Raw genomic sequence first — 21,703 nt, 5'->3', positions numbered from 1 at the left:
GAATTCAGTTTAATTGACGCGAAGTTTTTTACAGTGCTTAGAGTATTGTGATATTTATTATTTCTCTTTCCCGTTTTAGGTAATCCTAGTTAACTACATATGCAAAGTTGCAATAGAAAAAAATATATCTTTCGTTTTGATAGGGCCAAAATAAATGTATATATATGAGAACTTATTCACCCAACCTGTGTACTTTTTCCTTTGTTTTGTGCTTTGTAGCATGACAAATTTTATGATACATGTATAGATAAACTGCTTCCATTTTTGAATGTATTTGAATCATACTTTTAAATAAAATGAATGTATGCAACCTTCATACGTAAAGCCACAATTTTTACTTTAGTAAGAGTCCCTTAAATATGTGTTTTAAATTTCACATTATAATCCAAAACTAATCATGATAACATACTACTTTTGCAAGCGTATTTGTTTACGTTTTTACATATATATAGGGCACCGAATTCCTTTTCACTAGCACTTCTCATCGTAATTTTATGGCAATGTTGCGTCAATGACACTGTCGTCCGTTCCTGTATCAGCAATTCGGCATAGGATTTTATCATTATGTATCAACAAATTGAATGAGATTTGAAGGCATGACAGAAAAACTATGTACATACATAAACTGTATGTTTACAGCGATGAAGAAAACATCACTGATTAAGCCGAGTATAGCTTTCGTTCATCCGTTTTTCATATTATCAAATCAAGACGTTTACTAAACATGATGAATAAATAAACGTTTTTAAAAAAAGTTGCTCGAGATGTGGAATGCAAAAATTCCCTTCCCTGTTTATTTTTACGTATGTTTGTATATCTGGCGGCATATACATCACTGCTATCAAGTAAAACATGACATGTTTCAATGATAATGTAAATTTTATATTGGCTATTTTCAATTCTTATTCAAGGAAGCGGAGTCAAAAGTGGTTCAAATAAGCTTGAGCCTTTTATCACAATCGAGCTATAATAAAATAAGTATAAACTAACTCTGTCCATATGTTTTGAGTGAGAATCAAGCACTTGTATTTTATAAAAATGATAAAAAGTTCAGTAAACTATAATATCTAAAACACGCGCCTTCTTTTGCGTATTTACAAACTCCCAATTACTACTCAATTAACGAAACGTCGCGCTAATATTACAAACGTCAACGTTCGAAAAATGACGGCTTTATTTAGATGACGTCGTGAACGTCGTTGGCAATTTTGAATTTATAGTGTGGCAGCGAAAGGGTTAATAGTTACCATTATATATTGAATGACCCTCATACACTATACTTGAATTTTTTTAGCTCGTGTCACTGTGTGACAAGGTGGGGTTTTGTGATCAACTTTTGTCTTGTCTATCAGATTGAGTCAGGCTCTTTGACTGAACTCAGTACTTATTCCATTTTATATTTTAAAACCTTAAAAATCTCCTCAAGTATCACAAGACCTAGAGCTTAGATATTTTGCAAGAAGCATTGGCAAGTACATCTCTTTCAAAATTGTTCAAATCATGGACTCCGGTGTCATATTGGATCTGCCTTGGGGCTTTAAGTTTCACACAGAGTAATATATTAAATCCTATAAAAATATTCTTATTTTCCTTTAGGCCCAGACTATATATATTTTGTATGTAGCATGACCTAGTGAATGCCTCTCTTAAAATTGAGCAAATCATGTCCTCCTGATGTCAAAATTGCCCCCGCTTGTGCTAATGAGCTTGCAAAGTCTTAGAGGAAAATCTTTTAAAATCTTCTCAAAAGAATTGCAATGACAAGAGTTAAGATATTTTACATGTTCAAATCAATAACCCAGAGTCAAAATGGTTCCTACTTAAGTTTTATATAGAAAAAAAACATGATATACTTACATAGCAAAAATCTTTTTCAGAGCCACAAGGGTAAGAGCTGAAATATTTTGCATGTAAATTAGCAAAATTTATAATGGAGTTCTTTCAAACTTGGTTGAATCACCACACCCAGGGCAATATTAGTCTCTCTCTTAGGATTATCAATATACTTCTAATCTTATACACTATAAGTTTAAGATTTCCAGAATGCCCAGAATTTAGAGTTAACAATTACAAATTGTGAATTTTTACTATGACTGTCATAACCCACAAGGTCCAGGTAAGCGATTCAGGACCTTATTCAGGACCATATGGGTCCTCTTGTTTATATTGATATCATAAACAATTGCAGTGAATTCCATATAACTTTGAGTGTAAAAATAAAGAATATTTATTTGAAGGCTTCTGGTTTTTTATTTATTTAACTTCAGTGTTTGCCTTGAATTTGTACCAAATAAATTAACTTGAAGACATAATATAAAGAAATTGGAGAATAAATTTTTCATACTTTTTAACAGCAACCAATTCCTGAAATTTGCATTTTAATGTCGTGGAAGTTGACGAAATGTTGACATGTGAACACATACACTTAAAGCGGCTTAATAACGGTATTTCATCTAAACCCTTGGAAAAAGGTAGGTACCTGTGACATGCCAATCAAAACGCAAAATGCCATTCAAAAATTGATTGTGGTCACCTTATGCCATCAGACAATCAACATTCCATGTTGTATTAACTCGGTATTACTTGTGTACGTGTATGAAACGATATTGACTGTGTTTGGATTAAACAGTTATAGGACTGCTAACTGATAATTAAGACAATTCTTTGAAGTCCGTTTGATGAATCACTTGATACATGAAACACTAAAAAAACCAGAGGGTACAAAAAAGGGTCATTTTGCAACATGTTAAAGCCCTAGAAACTCTGGCTACTCTGGCAGAAGTCCGTTTTATGAATCACTTTATATATAAAACACAAAAAAATTCAACCTTGAGAGAACCAAAATAGTCAACAATCTTCTCACACCTTTCCAATATAGCTTCCGTTCCAAACATAGCTGTGAGGCTCAACTATTATCCTTTACACAAGAAACTTTTGACAATCTCCAATCTTGAAACAAACAGGTCTCATTGTAATGGATTTCTCGAAAGCTTTCGACAAGATCGATCATCAACTCCTTCTCTATAAAATCGTGAAACTTTGTGTCTACAGAATCTCTCTATCCTGGATTCAATCTTTCCTTAGTAACCGTTCTCAATGTGTAGTAGTTGAAGGCTCACACTCTTTACCACTCAGTTCTATCAGAGGGTTCCTCAAGGTTCAGTGTTGGGTCCTTGTCTCTTCCTTTGTTTTATCAATGACCTTCCTGACTCTGTTAAAGCACAGGCGCTTGAAGCTCTATCAATAAATATATGCATTTCCATATCCCACCCACCTAATATACTATGAGATCTAACCTGCACATATATTTCGTTGATAGAGCTTCAAACACCTGTGGTTAAAGGTAGAATACGCTTATTTGCTGATGACACTATCATATACCTCAACATAGACTCGTTAATAGACTCTTACAAAGTTCAAGATGATTTGACAAAATTAGAAGAATGGGAACGTAATTGGTCTATGAAATTCAATCCTGATAAATGCGAAGTAATAGGAATCTCAAAAAAAAAGAGAGAAAATATATCATCTTTCCATATAAATCAAGAACTAAATACTACAGGAAATGCTAAATATCTTGGGATTACTATTAGTGATGTCTTAACTTGGAAACACATATTGAAATTACATCTTCAAAAGCTAGTAACACTCTCAGCTTTATAAAACAATATGTACAATGTAATAACAATAATATTAAAGAAACTGCCTAAAAACATACGTTCGCCCACAATTAGAATACTGTAACACCATAGTGCATCCATTGCAGAAAAAACTTAGTATATGAGATTATTATCATTATTATATTATCATCATCATCATCATCATTATTATTATTATTATTATTATTATTAATCCAGATTGGTTGAGCGCCCATTTAATATAAAATATACGTTCAAGGGGGCTTAACAATTAAACATGTGACATGTCGCAGATATGTAGGAAAATCACAAAAACATGGCATATACAATATTAAAACTAAAACTGAATGATTTGATTAATGGTTATTTGTACAACATTATTCGGGATGCATGTATTCTTTTATGTTCTAGTGTCTGCCATTTAAGTTTCAAGCATTGATGTTACGCTGCTTTGGTATGAGTAGCCAGAACATGTTAAAATCCTAATAAAGTCTTGTTACTCTGGCTGAACTCTGCCTACTCTGGCCAGCCAGAGTAACCAGAGTTCTGGCTACTATGGCAACTATAAATAGCCAATTGAAAATAGTTATTAACTTGAAATTCAGTTTTAAATATGCTATTTACATAGAAATGACATATTAAGTTTCATAATCAAACTCAGCTAAGACTGAAAATATTTTGTGAACACTGGACCTGGTTACTCTGGCTACTCTGGCTGACCAGAGTGGCCAGAGTAGTCAGAACATGTTAAAATCCTAGAAACTCTGGCTACTCTGGCTGAACTCTGGATACTCTGTTAGAAACAGCCAGAGTAACCAGAGCAAATGATATCCTGGTGACTCGGGCTACTGTGGCTACTTTGGCTGACCAGAGTAGCCAGAACATGTTAAAAATCTAGAAACTCTGCCTACTCTGGTTGAATTCTGGCTACTCTGGCTGAACTCTGGCTACTCTGGCTAAAGTTACTCTGGCTAAACTCTGGCTGAACTATGGCTACTCTGACTGCTCTGGCTAATTTCACGCACATAATTTTCAGTGCATTTCTTGATACTGTTCGTGAAAATAATATTTTAAAAAATACAAGTCTGCAATATCTGCTTCGACTTCACTATATTAATTTTTCTCATTTATCAATTCCCAATATAATATTTTCTAAGATCACAGATTTTCAATTTGCGCATTTTAGATTTCTGTTATAGGATCTATTATAATAGAATTTCATAATCTTCTTATATTGCAAAATTACTTTTATTGCTTTAGTTTTCCTTAATTTATATGAATACATAACCCTGTCGAAATTCCCTCTAGTATTTTTACATAACCCGAACCATTCAGGTATTTTGTTACTATTTCAGTTAGTATGTGAATTGTCTATACCTAACTATAATAAAAAAAAAACTAAAGGACTCGTGTAAACATTTAAAACAGTTCAGAAATTGTAACACCGTCTGTCGTTTCTTGGTTAAATGAATTATGCTGTTTTAGCTCCTGTAATTGATTTTGAATTGTTTGCACTTTAGGTCTATCAATGTTGTGACGAAAAAGATTTAATTAAGAAATAATATATCTCATCCAGTGATTTGTCGTTGAATAAATCATTGTTTGGAGTTCAGATGCGAAGGAATTATATCACGAGGGCGCAGCCCGAGTGATATAATTATACGCATCTGAACGACAAACAATGATTTACTCAAGAGCAAATCACTAAATGAGATATATTATTTCGATTCTAACACGTTACCAAGGATTTTTAAGTACATCCTTGACGATATTCATTAAATAATAGCCCGTTTTCAATCGGTTTCTTTTCCAGTGCGCCGCTATGCCGTTTGACGCCATGACGTAATAATTGTGACGTCAGAACAGTGATTTGTTGTATAATAATTCACTGTTTTCTGCCTTCTTTGTTTAATAGGAAAATTAATCGGATCGTGTTAGAATTTTGCATTACCTAAGGGATTTACGGTAGGAAAATTGTATGTAATATCATTTTTAACGTTAGGTCGTTCAATATTAAACGAGATAGGGCCTACATAAAGGATTATGTGCATCAGAATATATATAAGAGAAAAATCTAACACTTCTAATGAACAAACATTCTTAAACAGATTTGATGTTCATAAGTAATAACCTACAGCACTATCATTCTTGCATTTCTTTTCCTCGTTCTTTCCTTTAAAATATACATAATATTTAACTGTAGAAAATCTATTAATTTTATTGAGGATTCAAGCTCTAGCATTTCAACATTAGGCTCATCATATATATCATCCAAATTTTGTGAATAGGAAATAGTTTGATATGCAACAAAATAATCGTACAAAATTTTAGTTCTTCAGTTCGAATCCCGAAAAAGACATAATGCGTTATAGGCTAATGATGCGTAATATTAATACATCGGATTGGATCTTCATATAAGTGTCCTAAGATGAGAATTCTGACTACTCTGGAAAAATATAGATATGACCGCACAAAATATCGCTAACGATAGCAAACTTTCTGTTTCTATCAATTTTACATATTTGATATTTTTAGCAAAACTACTGAATTACGTCGATACCATATGCACCGAATTTACTTTTTCAGATTAGTTACATCTTAAAATATGCAATGCGTGAAGTGATAAGAAAATTATTCTTCTCTTTACACTGATAATCATGTCATAAAAGTGGCAAAAAGATACAATAAGGCTGACGGTCAATGTTCTTTTTTCCAATAATATGAACGTTACATCAATTTGAGATGTTTATGACATGAATATCTGTAAACAAATTTTAAAGCAGCAACACAACTAGTCCTATTTCGTTACATCACGATTTATTACTTTTAATTCCGAAGAAATAATTTTCGTGATAATTTAGTCAATTTTCAAACTTATTTGGATTATGTTTGCGAAGGATTCCTGTCCTCAGACTTGAAACTTCTGTTATCAAGTAAAATTGAGTTCGAAAAATCAATATGTAGAACTTAACTAAACATATTTTTTACACGATAATTTTGATTGTCTAAAAATCAAAATGGCATCTCTCTGATCAGAAACGTCTTGCGTAGCCGATCCTTCGAAGCGTTCATAAATATTAGCACTGCTTCAAAATCCATTGTTGTATCTTCTATAAACAAGTTGCAAATAGAGCTGTCACTGTATATGTATTTTATTTGTTTCAAATGCAAATTTATTCAGTTTAAAATTTGATGGGATATTGATGCCATTAAACATCTTTTGATTATGTGACAGTCCCATAATACTCTCTCCTTTCGTAGTAAAATAGAATAAATGGAAACTCCACAGGTCGTCCAACATGACAAAAATGATCGTGCCTTTTTACTGTCGCCCTCCAGCTCCGGGGTGCGCAGAACTCAATATTTGTACATGTTACAAGTACCAAAATACAAATTAGAGACATTCGCATCTGTTAATCTGGCCGTATAAATGGATGTTCAGTGATACAGTAGAAAAGCGGCGTATATTTAGAGTGGGGATCCGAAGTTATTGAGTCTTCATTATCACAGAAACTGTCAAAAGACAAAATTGATAATCAGACAACATATCCAAACAACCCAAAAACAGGCACCATATCCAAACAACCCATAATTATGAAAGCGGAACCATCGACCCAAATGTTCAAGCTGAAAAGCTAAACAGTACCACTAACACAACCCAATTGACGTGCTGAAGGATAAAAAAAGACATTAGATACTTTCTACGGTAGCCACAAGGCAAAAACAACACAGCTATGATAATAAAATAAAACAAGAGCTCTCCGTAAGACAGCGCGCTCCACTATTCGGCGATTTGACAGTAAAATGAATAAATGTCTCAATAAGAGTTATTGGGATTGTTACCACACATTCAGATGATGATGGTAAAGATATATTTTCAGTTTCAAGTCATTATCTTATACAGTACCAAAATTATGTCCAGGAAACGAAGTTTGTCAAAAACTTTAAGTATGAAAGGGGCATAATTTGGTCAAAAATACAAATCAAAGTTATGGGGATTGTTACCACACAGGCAGATGATGATGATAAAGACACATTTTAAGTTTCAAGTCTTTATCTTATATTGCACTAAAGATATATCCAGAAAGCGAAGATTGCCAAAAAAACTTTAAGTATGAAAGGGGCATAATTCTGTCATAAATACAAGTAGAGTTATGGGGATTGTAACCACACATGCAGATGATGATTCTAAAATAATATTTTAATTTCAAGTCATTATCTTTTTAAGTACAAAGATATGTCTATAAACGAAGCTTTCGAAAAATAATTTAACATGAAAATTATTCCAAGTATAACAACATTGTGACCTTGACCTTGGGTATAATGGGCCCAGCCCCTGCATATATTTTGTTTGTTTGGACAATGTTTATGTGAACTTACAGTAAGATATAAGCAGTAATAATAAAGATATGACAGAAAAACAAAGGTTGCCGAAAAACTTTAACCTTAAAAATAACCCAAGTATAACACCTTGGTGACCTTGACCTTGAGTATAATGGACCCAGCCCCTGAACATACTTTGTTTGTATGCTGGACTATGTTTATTTGAAGTAACAGTAAAATAAAAGCAATAGTAACAAAGATATGACAGAAAAAACAAAGGTTGTCGAAAAACTTTAACCAAGAAAGCTCACGCCGACGCCGACGCCGGGGCGAGTAGAATAGTCCCTCTATTCTTTGAATAGTGGAGCTAACAAGTGGTAACACCACAGACCGCCCAACACGACGAAAATGAAACGGTTGCAGGCTTGGTTTGAGCCTGTTCATGGACGGTAGTAAAAATGCATGTTACCGTCCAGGCTGAAAACCTCTAGCTCTATAGCAGTGGATTTAGCAAAACTCAACATTTGCACAAATTACAGGTACGTGTATGGAGGCCGAATGCATTCAATGCATTTGAAATCATGTATCTTCATACAAAATGTAAATGACTGAAACACAACAATTTATATCTTACATTAACATAATTTGTGTTAGTTCCTTCTTAAACATCGTTTAAATTGATTAACTTTACATACTTTTGAAGTTAAAGATGTCTGAAACAACAATATCGGAAAATAGCGGCCCCACGCTCTAACGTTGCATAACAACGCACGCTTCCCACGCACGTTTTCCTTGGAAAGGGAACCGCTAAAATGCACGTATATAAGTTATAGAGGATATTTGTTTGTTTAAGTGTAAGATCGAAAATATTTCACCGAGTGAACACTACAATGCAATAGTTTCACTAGTGGCGCAGACACGAGTGAAAATGTAAATTATGGTGTTCTCACGAGTGAAATATATTTCGATCTTACACTGAAACAAACAAATTTTCTATTTATTTTATGCATTTTTAATATTTTTAACCAAATTATATTCGGTTTTTCCGCGCAACGTCACGTGCATCGCATCATAATGACGTGACGTCAGGATGTCTTTGTCGAAGAAACTATAAATAGTTCTATTACGTTTCCTGATTTCATTTACATTTCATTATGACAAAATGTGAATGTTTATGATCCTTTTATTATTTTTATACATCTTTACTGAAGAATATTTTGCAAGGAAATTCCTATCATTTATAATTCATATCATTTCGCATTCATAGTTCCGTACCAGTGAAAAATAAAATTGATAACGTATGTAATCGAGCGTTGTTACATTCATCCGTTTCGCTTTTCATTGACGTCATAGCAATGTCAATTCCTTAGAAAATGTAAACATAAAGGTCATAACGATTATTGACAACCTATGTTACCGAAAAAGATGCACAGAAATTGCTTTCGATTGCATTCTTTGTTAATGCTCAATGTTTACTATCAACTTTATAAATATTGGAAAAATTCAAAATTGCTACTTTTTATATAAACTCCAAATTTTACGGTGTAGATAAATTATAAATTTGAGAAGAAAAAAAAGGAATAAGACTAACGTTATTCTTAAAGGTAAGACATTCCAAAGAATACTCCTCCGGCCAATATTCGATAGCAGTCAGATTTTCTATACACTAATAAAAAGGGCATGTACACATTTTACCTAGTAAAAAGATAGATCTACTAAAAATTAAAATTCTTAGGTACAAAAAGTTTATCCATGTTCAAAATGCCTTTTAGAAAATATATGTTTTAATTTCATATATATACCATATATACAATTGATATGAAACCTTAGGTGCCAGCGATGTACTCAGTGCCTTTGCAGAAGACAGAGCATAAAAGAGAAACACCTTCAAAGGCCCGACGAAAAATGTCAGAAGACAGAAATCAAAACAGGTCAGTCCCGATATAATTTGATTTTAATTCAGCCTATCATAGAGTCCTCCCCTTCTCCCCCATCATCCGTCAGTCACAATCAAAGAAGAAAGCGTAAAGCCCAAAATGTAAAAGTGTTGAACATTTAACATGCGGAATGTCTCGAAACAATTGGGTCGTAACCATTTTATAGGACGTTTTATAATTTTACCAAATACAACTGGACAATTACCATGATCAAACCCGTTCTGGCAAACCGAATTCATTGAGAAATATATTTCCCATAATATACAAGATGTAAATCATTTTAGCTAATTTGTATTTGAATGTTTTATTCGACATAATGAGCCTTAATTTTAATGTAATTTTACTTTGCAAACAATTATGTGCTGAGCAAGAATTTTCGTAAACACTGCATGTCACTTTTGTTTTATAAGGCTACTCTTCAATTGTTTCAGTCTTACCATTTTAAAAACACTTCTAACCATTTAAAGATACAAAATTATCCGAGTGCATATCACCAAAACTATAATCGAATTTTGACACATTAATAAAACATGTGAAGAGATCCTTTGGAGGCATAAAACGCAACAAAGTGTGCAAATCCCCTCAGTATTGTCTAAAAAGCGTATGAGCTGTAGTAACTTTTTTAACCCTTCTGTTTGTTACAAAAGCGCGGAAAATATTTTGGAATATAGTAGGCAATTTCTTAACTTACACAGAATCTAAATGAACTGTTACATGAGTGATTTTGATTAAATAAATTTTTCACTAATGGTCTTCCGTAGAAACCCCTGGAGTTTTATGCACTTGATAAAGGATGTTTACTCAACATACCTATTTAATATCGATTTATTTCAGTTTATCGATTATTGAATTATACAGACTCATATTAATACACTGACTATATTTCAGTGCTATCCCCAATACCACACACATCCTACTTTAAGTTCCGGTTTCTAGATATTTTATTTTGGTATCCCTCATCCCTTAACCTCACACTTACTCCCCTCTCCCTGTATTTCATTTGATCTTTTCGTTCAGTCACTTGTTTCTAAGTTTCCTCTTCCCCCACCCACTCCCATAATTGATGAAAGATGTCTTGTCCCCGCTCTGCATGCGAATGGGCGGATTATGCTCTTAAATTGTTACGATATGGACGCTAAAACCTGATTGTCCATACCGAGTGATACCGAGTGATAGGACTCTGTGTAATTCTAAATATATAAAAAAAAGCATAAGTGAAAGAGAAAATCGTTTTTACGGCTTGTTTTGTTTTATTGAATAATAACAAGAGATTAATTAAATCGCAGTCTCAAAGTCAACGATGCCTGTAAGTGGATACCTGTGTTTATACGTCAACAGTTCTGTGATTAGTGTCCAATATGAGTAATGGATTGGTACACAGACTGCCGTCTGAAACTATTTGGCGTTTTGTAGTTCTTGGTCCAGAGCATGTCTGATTCGTTATTTTATGGCAGCAAGTGAATTTCTTTGGTTTCGCTGTCTTGTGTTGCAAGATTCACCAGAAAGTCTTTGTAACACGCATATACGGCGACGGAATAAAATGTAGGGTAATCGCTAGCAACCTACAATAAACTAATGCTTTCATTGTATTCTGAATGTGCGGGCAATTCCATAACAACACCTGCATTAATGACATCAGAAAATTTGAAGAATTATGTTCACCAAGAGTTACAATTCTGTGAAGTAAGTCACCTGATGCGTTGAAAGGCTTCCCGATAAGAATCGTAGTGACTTTAAGGCAACTCACTGTTTTGACATCATATATCTCAATATGTTATGTATAAAAACATGTCGCTATAATAAAAAATTAACTTTACTTATATTTCAATATTTGAAGACTTTTTGAAAATATTGTAATGGAAAATATTATTATGTATTTTGGTTTCATTTATATAGCTAAAATAAATATTTTTTTTATTGAACATTTTTTTTTATTTTGCAATAAATACTTTGTAGGATTAAATAAATAATTTGAAAACGTTGAATAAAGATTTTGTCGCATTGCAGCTTTTTTTAAGTTTTACAATGAATATTTCAAAAGATAGAAAATAAATACAAAAACAATGAAAAAACATTTCTATTTCTGTTTTACAATAAATTAAAAAAAAACAAACGTTGAATAAATATTTTGTTGCATTGCAGAATTTTTTAGTTTTACAATGAATATTTCAAAAGATAGAAAATAAATGTAACAAGAGGACCATGATGGTCCTGAATCGCTCACCTCTTCCCACATGACCCGGTTTTGAGTATGACGTCATTATTTGACATAGTGACCTAGTTTTTGAGCTCATGTGACCCAGTTTTGAACTTGACCTAGATATTATCAAGATAAAAATTCTGACCAATTTTCATAAAGATCCATTGAAAAATATGGTCTCTACAGAGGTCACAAGGTTTTTCTATTATCTGACCTATTGACCTAGTTTTCCAAGGTACGTGACCCTGTTTTGAACTTTACCTAGATATCATCAAGTTGAACTTTCTCACTAATTTTCATGAAGATCTCATGAAAAATATGGTCTCTAGAGAGGTCACAGGGTTTTTCTATTTTTATACCTACTGGCCTAGTTTTTGACCGCATGTGACCCAGTTTCGAAACTGACCTAGATATCATCAAGGTGAACATTCAGATCAATTTTCACGAAGATCCATTGATAAATATGGCCTCTAGAGAGGTCAAAAGATTTTAATAATTTTAGACCTACTGACCTAGTTTTTGACCGCAGTTGACCCAGTTTCAAACTTGATCTAGATATCATCAAGATGAACATTCAGACCAACCTTCATACAGATCCCATGAAAAGTATGGCCTCTAGAGAGGTCACAAGGTTTTTTTATTATTTGACCTACTGACCTAGTTTTTTAAGGCACGTGACCCAGTTTCAAACTTGACCTAGATATCATTAAGGTGAACATTCTGACCAATTTTAATGGAGATCCATTCACAAGTATGGCCTCTAGAGAGGTCACAAGGTTTTTCTATTTTTAGACCTGCTGACCTAGTTTTTGTCCGCACATGACCCTGTTTCGAACTTGACCTAGATATCATCAAGATGAACATTCAGACCAATTTTCATACAGATCCCATGAAAAATATGGCCTTTAGAGAGGTCACAAGGTTTTTCTATTATTTGACCTACTGACCTAGTTTTTGATGGCAAGTGATCCACTTTCAAACTTGACCTAGATATCATCAAGATGAACATTCAGACCAACTTTCATACAGATCCCATGAAAAATATGGCCTCTAGAGAGGTCACAAGGTTTTTCTATTATTTAACCTACTGACCTAGTTTTTAAAGACACGTGACCCACTTTCGAACTTGACCTAGATATCATCAAGGTGAACATTCTGACCAATTTTCATGAAGATCTCATGAAATATATGGCCTCTAGAGAGGTCACAAGGTTTTTCTATTTTTAGACCTACTGACCTAGTTTTTGACCGCACGTGACCCAGTTTCGAACTTGACCTAGATATCATCAAGATGAACATTCAGACCAACCTTCATACAGATCCCATGAAAAATATGGCCTTTAGAGAGGTCACAAGGTTTTTCTATTATTTGACCTACTGACCTAGTTTTTGATGGCACGTGACCCAATTTCGAACTTGACCTAGATATCATCAAGGTGAACGTTCTGACCAATTTTCATGAAGATCTTGTGAAATATATGGCCTCTAGAGAGGTCACAAGGTTTTTCTATTTTTAGACCTACTGACCTAGTATTTGACCGCACGTGACCCAGTTTCGAACTTGACCTAGATATCATCAAGATGAACATTCAGACCAACTTTCATACAGATCCCATGAAAAATATGGCCTTTAGAGAGGTCACAAGGTTTTTCTATTATTTGACCTACTGACCTAGTTTTTTAAGGCCCGTGACCCAGTTTCGAACTTGACCTAGATATTATCAAGGTGAACGTTCTGACCAATTTTCATGAAGATCTTTTGAAATATATGGCCTCTAGAGAGGTCACAAGGTTTTTCTATTTTTAGACCTACTGACCTAATTTTTGATGGCACGTGACCCAGTTTCGTACTTGACCTAGATATCATCAAGGTGAACGTTCTGACCAATTTTCATGAAGATCTTGTGAAATATATGGCCTCTAGAGAGGTCACAAGGTTTTTCTATTTTTAGACCTAATGACCTAGTTTTTGACCGCACGTGACCCAGTTTCAAACTTGACCTAGATATCATCAAGATGAACATTCAGACCAACTTTCATACAGATCCTATGAAAAATATGGCCTTAAGAGAGGTCAAAAGGTTTTTCTATTATTTGACCTACTGACCTAGTTTTGGATGGCACGTGACCCAGTTTCGAACTTGACCTAGATATCATCAAGGTGAACGTTCTGACCAATTTTCATGAAGATCTTTTGAAATATATGGCCTCTAGAGAGGTCACAAGGTTTTTCTATTTTTAGACCTACTGACCTAATTTTTGATGGCACATGACCCAGTTTCGAACTTGATCTAGATATCATCAAGGTGAACATTCTGACCAATTTTCATGAAGATCTTGTAAAATATATGGCCTCTAGAGAGGTCACAAGGTTTTTCTATTTTTAGACCTACTGACCTAGTTTTTGAAGGCACGTGACCCAGTTTCGAACTTGACCTAGATATCATCAAGATGAACATTCTGACCAACTTTCATAAAGATCCAATGAAAAATGTGACCTCTAGAGTGGTCACAAGCAAAAGTTTACGGACGCACGCACGCACGCACGCACGCACGCACGGACGGACGGACGGACGACGGACGACGGACACCGCACGATCACAAAAGCTCACCTTGTCACTTTGTGACAGGTGAGCTAATAAAAACATTGAATTTTTTTTTCTATTAAAGACATTGAATAAATATATAAAGACAGATAATAATTATAGAACAGAAGAACAGAGAATTCATTAGTCGAATGCATAATACAGCATATAGACATAAACAATGGTAAATACTAGCAATGCATGGTAACAAATAGTATAAGTATGAAATAACCTTTACAAATAAACACAACAATAGCAATATTTAACGAGAGTGTCTATTTCATTCACGATTCAGTAAGTCATTTCTCTTTTGAAAATAGAAGATATAATATTGCATCACATTACACGCCGTAAATCATAAACCATAAACCATGATTCAGGCAAATCACTATTTTGACATCATATATCTAAGTACTTTATGGTAAACATGCGCTATAATAAACAATTAACTTTACTTATATATCAATATTTTGAGACTTTTTGAAAAGATTGTACTGATAAAATATTTTTTTATATATACCCATGGAGGTATGAATGTGTTTGAATTTCGGTTGTCATGACAATATGAATAATATATATTGTAAAACTAATAAGTTTTTTAACTGCTAGACAGCTTCTAGAAGTTTGTATAGTGTTTGGCATGTCTGATATATAAATTGTCACCGCTTGTTATATACATTTGCAATAATGTAACCAGATCAGCATGTCAAAAGCTTATGGCGTATAATGTGTTGCATTATTATATGTTCTATAATTATTGTCTGTCTTTATATATTTAATCAATGTCTAAAAATATTTATTGTAAAATAGAAATGTTTTTTCAATGTTTACATATATTTTTTCTATCTAATTCTGCAATGCGACAAAATATTTGTTCAATATTTTTCAAATTATTTATTCAATAGTACAAAATATTTATTGCAAAATAAAAATATTTGTTCAATAAAACAAAAATGTTTATTGTTTATCACTATATAGCAGAAAAATACCACCAAACACGAAAAACTATTACAATTTTTATATACCGACCTTTCGCCGAAAACGAAATGAAAAACCCTCAAGAGAATGATCATTTTCATTAAAGTGAACAGCGACATTGGACAAATAACTGCATCGATTCATCATAATTTCTAATGCCATGACGGTGGCTATTCATACGTATTGAAACCTGTTGGTTTGTTTGTCCAACATACTGTTTGTGACATTTTTTACAAGTTATAATATATAAATCATTCGAAGTACAGTCTGTAGAGCATTTTAGAGGAAATGACTCGTTTGTATTAAAACTATGAAACTGACTATCAGTAACAATATTTTTACAGTGTGTACATCTCCGCCTGTTACATGTCTGTGAGTAATTTGCATCAGTATCTTGTAAAGATTTGAAAGTAGAACGTACTAGAAAGTCCCGAACATTTTTGGCACGTATGTTACACTTTCATTTTTTTGAAAGGCATAACAAGTCCCAGTATTTGTGTAATATGGCTCCTATATTAGGTAAAGAAGGGTTGTATTCAATAACAAATGGTATTAAGGAGAGTTTAAGATTTTCAGTAGGACTTAGTGCCTGTTCTTGGCTTAATTTAGACACTTCTTCAACAACACTATCAACAATTTCACGTGGAAAATTACGCTCTAGAAAAAAGTCACGTAAATCATTGATTGAGTTTTGGAAATAGTCATTATTAGAAATAATTCTTCTATACCTTTTTGCTTGGCTAAAAGATATTCCATCTTTACAAGATTTGTGGTGACTAGAAGAATATTCTACATATTGATGAATGTTAGTATTTTGCACATAAACACTTGTTTCAATACATAATGAATCAGTCTTTCTTACAGTCACATCCAGAAAGGACACCCCTCTAGAGAAATAGCGTGGGAAAATTTCATTGATGGATGGAATTCATTGATGGCTCTAATAAATTGTATAAGTTCATCATATGAATGGTCCCAGATCAAGACGATATCGTCCAAGAATCGGAAACATAGCGTCGGCTTCAGATCACTTGAATTTAAAAAGTCGTTTTCAAACTTTCCCATAAATATGAAAGTACCCATAGCTGTTTCCATACAAAGACGATAATTCTCATCATCAACTTGAAAACAGTTATTCTCAAGAACAAGTTGTATCAACTCAGCAATATTTTAACTAGAGAGTTTAGTACTGTCATTAGTTCCGTCCATAAAAACTTGCACGCCCTTACACCGTCAGAATGCGGTATATTGGTATACAGTGCATTCACATCAAGAGTAACTAAATACGAGTTTTTCATGAGGAAGAATTGACCTCATGACTGATATGGCAGAAAATCTGTATCAGGGGAGACAACAGCTATATGGTATTGGTAACGGGTGACCGGCATTGCGATGTCGATATCTACTGCCTCCGGGTTTCATCACCTGGATGTTTATTTCAATTTCAAGAGGTTTTCCATAAGAAATTAAAGAAGCATAATTGACATGCACTTTTAGTTACAAACTATGTAAAAGAAGGGACTTTTCATAAGAAATCTAAAAAGTCATTCTTACCAAAAACAATACTTAATATGTAGTTTCCTAAATATTACTTGTATTTTTGTCTTTCAAGTCACAAAATATCAATAAATAAAACAAATAAATTTTAGAACTGACATTGTAAAATCATGTCGATTTATAATAGTTAATTCTGCTCTTTCTTTTCTGTGTGACATATAGTATATGTTATCAAATGTTTCAGACCCCAGGTTAAAAGCCTGATAATGACCTTGTTAGATTTTTACAACCACGTCCATTTTTAAGTCACAAAAATACAATATATATATTTGAAAACGGTTGATTACAATTTATACTATTATACATTTACTCTTAAATGGTTCAATATCATACGTATATCAATTGAGTAATTCTTTATAGGCTATAGCAAAAAATTAAGAAATTAAATGATTCGAAAATTATGGTACGTTTGTAGAGAAAGAAAGTAAGTAAGTAAGTAAGTAAGTATGTAAGTAAGTAAATATTTTATTATAGTGACATGTGTTACACAGTGTACATATAAAGTCAAATATTATCTACATTATTCTAAGAACACCCGGTCCCATGGGCCTATAAGTCACCTTCAATCGGTATATACATATTTCAAAGACGTCAAATTTTAAAAGTGCACTATAGAATAAATAGAATAAATAAAATGGAGACTTGTGTCACCCTTGGTCAATTGAAAAATATTGGCAATCAGCGTGGTACAGGTATTTTGCCATTTTCAACGTGATTATCATTACACAAATTTTACCTAACTGTTGCAAAATAATAATTACAAAAAAAAAAAAAAAAAAAAAAAAAAGATGCAAGAAAGTAAAATGGCATTAAAACTATATTCAAAACGCATTTATAGCCTTATCGGTGTTGTATATGTCTGTGTTGTTTTAACGCTCCTTCTTTAGTGGTTATTGGGGGCCAATAAAACGGATACATACGCGTGATGGATAAACAATTTCTATCAGCTTTCATTCATTAAGATAGATAATAGAAATGACATTCATGTAAAATCATTTTAAATTGAACATGTACCATCAATTAGAAAAGTTTCATAATGACAATTTTCATGATATTTTAACTGAAAAAAAATCATGAAACCAGTTCAAATTTTCACGAAAGTAAAATTGTATTTCCACACAATGAAAACAAAATGATGATGTTTTTTTTTTTAATTTCATAAAAAGTTAGTCGATATCATGAAAACATACGTATTGCTGATGCAGTTTAAGGCACTGACTAAAAATATTTTTATATTTATCTTGCATTCATGGAAAATTTATCTTTTATTATGATATATCTTTAGTTTTTATTAAAACCGTCATTATTGTTGCAAAAGTTTCATGAAAGTTAAATGGTGGAAAATCAATTCCGTTTTAAAACCAGATATTTTATTTACAATAAAAAAATACTCTTGTACATGAAAATCCTCCGGACATAATTTCCGCCTTTAATTTGACCTAGGCGGACTTTGAATCTATTATCTTTTTATTTATTCGTTTTTATTTGGCATAACTGACATTGATATTTAAATGAAAATTAAAAAAGGTAAGAACAACAACATAAGAAGAAATGCGCATCTCTTTCTTTTTAGAACTAGGATATTAACTGCAATATTTAATTGAATTTCTCATGTAAAATTTTTGATATTATCACAAAAAGACTTATTCGCGAAGTAAAATTGATTTAAAACTTACACTCATTGTGTCGAATAAGACATTCAATCACAAATTAACTAAACTGATTAAATCATATACTTTAACCTTTTGATCACGATGCCGCATGTTCACGTGACATGTCGTCTACACATGACGCTACAACAACAACTTCGCAAAGAAGTTAATTATTCTTCAAAATCCGTGGAAAATAACCGTCTTAGAACGAATCAAATTTTTATTTTACAAAAATGAAATAAATATCATTCAAAAGATAAATTTATTGAGAGTAGGAAACCATTTGCACCTAAGCTCTCAAATTAATGGTTTTATTCCAAAAATTACTTTTAAGAAAAGCATGTATGAGATTTTTACAAATTTTATATGGAAAATAGAAGGGAAAAGATGACGAGATGATGGCATTAAACATCATGTTAGGAACGAATCAAAAATAAAAAACAAATTTAATTTAAAAATACCGTGTAATGAATCAAATGTTGAACTTTGGTAATATTTTTGCACCTAAGGTTTGTTATTTTCAGTAATTTTGTTATTAAGTAAAATGTGTACATGCCCTTCTTATTTCTATATAGAAAATCTGACCGCTATCGATTATTGGCCGGAGGAATATTCTTCGGTATGTGCTTTTGAACTTTATAGACTTAATTTTTTTAATAAAGTCACTAGTATCCTTAATATAAGGTAATGATTGCATAATAGGTTTCAGTGTACAGTCAATGTACTTAGAAATATTTTCCGTTGCTGAATTAGAACCTGCTACAATTGGTCTACCTGGATAACCCAGTGGAAATTTAGAATCATATTCCTTGTGGATTTTGGGTAAAATGTAAAACTGAGCAGTATGAATATTAAAACTCTTTAAGCCGCATTCTGCGTGAAAACAGAAATGTCTCCTCAGCTAATTTTATCTTATCGTGACATTTTTATTGTATATCACAAAATATTTATTCAAAAATATAAAATTTTATTCAATTCTACAAAATTTTTGTTGGATGCAATAATAATAATTTTGTGCAAAACGTAAATAATTATCTGCTTAAGATATTTCTTCAAAAGAATTTCGGGTAAATTGTTGTTTTTTGTGGTCATCCTTATTATGCGGCAATGCGTCCGTCACACTTCTTGTCCGAAGCATAACTAAAAAACTATTGAAAGAACTAAAATGTAACTTCACAGAGTGATTGAGGTCATTAAGTGGAAGTGCAGTGATAAGAAACCATAACTGTAGATGGTCCCATTTTTAATTATCTCCCTTTTTGTAAAAAGCTTGTCCGGAGCCTAAATCAAAAACTATAGAAAAAACGGAACCACCTAGAGTTGTGATTCCTTATCACTGCATTTTCTCTCAATAAGCTCTATTATTTTGTGAATTTACAATTTAGTTCCTTCAAAATTTTTAAGCTATGCTTCGGACAAGAAGTGTGACTGACGGACGGTGGACGGACGGACAGACGGACAAGGTGGCGACATTATGCTCCCCATCCCCACCCTCCTTCAGGGATCATAATAAAATGCGCCGCAGTTGGCTGCAGATTAGCCGCAAATATGGCCGCAGAATAGGGATGTCCACAAAAAAGCAATTTACTTATAATTTTTTTGAACAAATATTTATAAGCAGATAATATATTTACAAATATTTACGTTTTACACAAAATCATTACTTTTGCATCGAACAAAAATTTAGTAGGATTGAATAAAAAATATTAAATTTTTGAATAAATATTTTGTGATATACAATAAACATTTTTTATTGAACAAATATTTTTGCAATAAATACTTTGTAGGATTGAATAAATAATTTGAAAACATTGAATAAATATTCTGTCGTATTGCAGATTACTTTTAGTTTTAAAATAAATATTACAAATATAAAAAATATATGAAAACATAGTAAAACTATTTCTGTTTTATAATAAAAAAATTAAGACATTGAATAAATATATAAAGACAAACAATAATTATAGAAGATGTAATATTGCAACACATTACACACGATAGATATGCCAAACACTATATGAATTTCAAGAAGCTGCCTTGCAGTTAAAATCAAGGCCTTGAGACGTCTGGTGGTTGCGAGTTTTGATAGGTTTATTATCTGTTTAAATGCCAATCTATAAATATACATGTATGAGAAACAAATACAAATGTGCCTCATATCTAAGATGAACTCTGCCTTACCTTACATGAACTTATCTAAATTGCCAGCTGGAAATCAGTGATGTAACTATGAGCTGGAATACCTTATCATTGATAGATCTTGTATAATCTAAATGATCAGTGTGAATGAATACAGGCTGAATAAGACTTTGGATGGGACTATTTTGTGAAGTACATGAACATCCTTTGGATATGATTAGGAATCCAATAAAGATGCTATATGATTGTCAGAAAAACACTTGTAACTTTGGTAGCAGGATAAACCCGCAACCAAAAATCTTATTAGTTTTACAATATATATGATTTATTTTGTCATGACAACAGAAACTCAAACACATCCATGCCCCCATGAGTAGCTAAAACCAAAAAACATAATTAATATTTTCTCAGAAGAATCTTTTCAAAAAGTCTCAAAATAATGATATATAAGTAAAGTTAATTGTTTATTATAGCGACATGTTTATCATAAAATACTTAATATATGATGTCAAAATAGTGATTTGCCTTAAAGTCACTACGATTCTTGCCGGCAAGCCTTTCAACGCATCCGGTGACTTACTTCAAAGAATTGTAACTCTTGGTGAATGCAATTCTTCAGGATTTTAAATATGTCATTAATGCAGGTGTTGTTATGGAATGGCCTGCATATCTCAGAATACAATGTTAGTTAATT

Source organism: Mercenaria mercenaria, chromosome 4 (assembly GCF_021730395.1).
Source record: "Mercenaria mercenaria strain notata chromosome 4, MADL_Memer_1, whole genome shotgun sequence".
In the NCBI taxonomy this organism is placed as follows: domain Eukaryota; kingdom Metazoa; phylum Mollusca; class Bivalvia; order Venerida; family Veneridae; genus Mercenaria; species Mercenaria mercenaria.
This window is presented reverse-complemented; position numbering follows the sequence as displayed.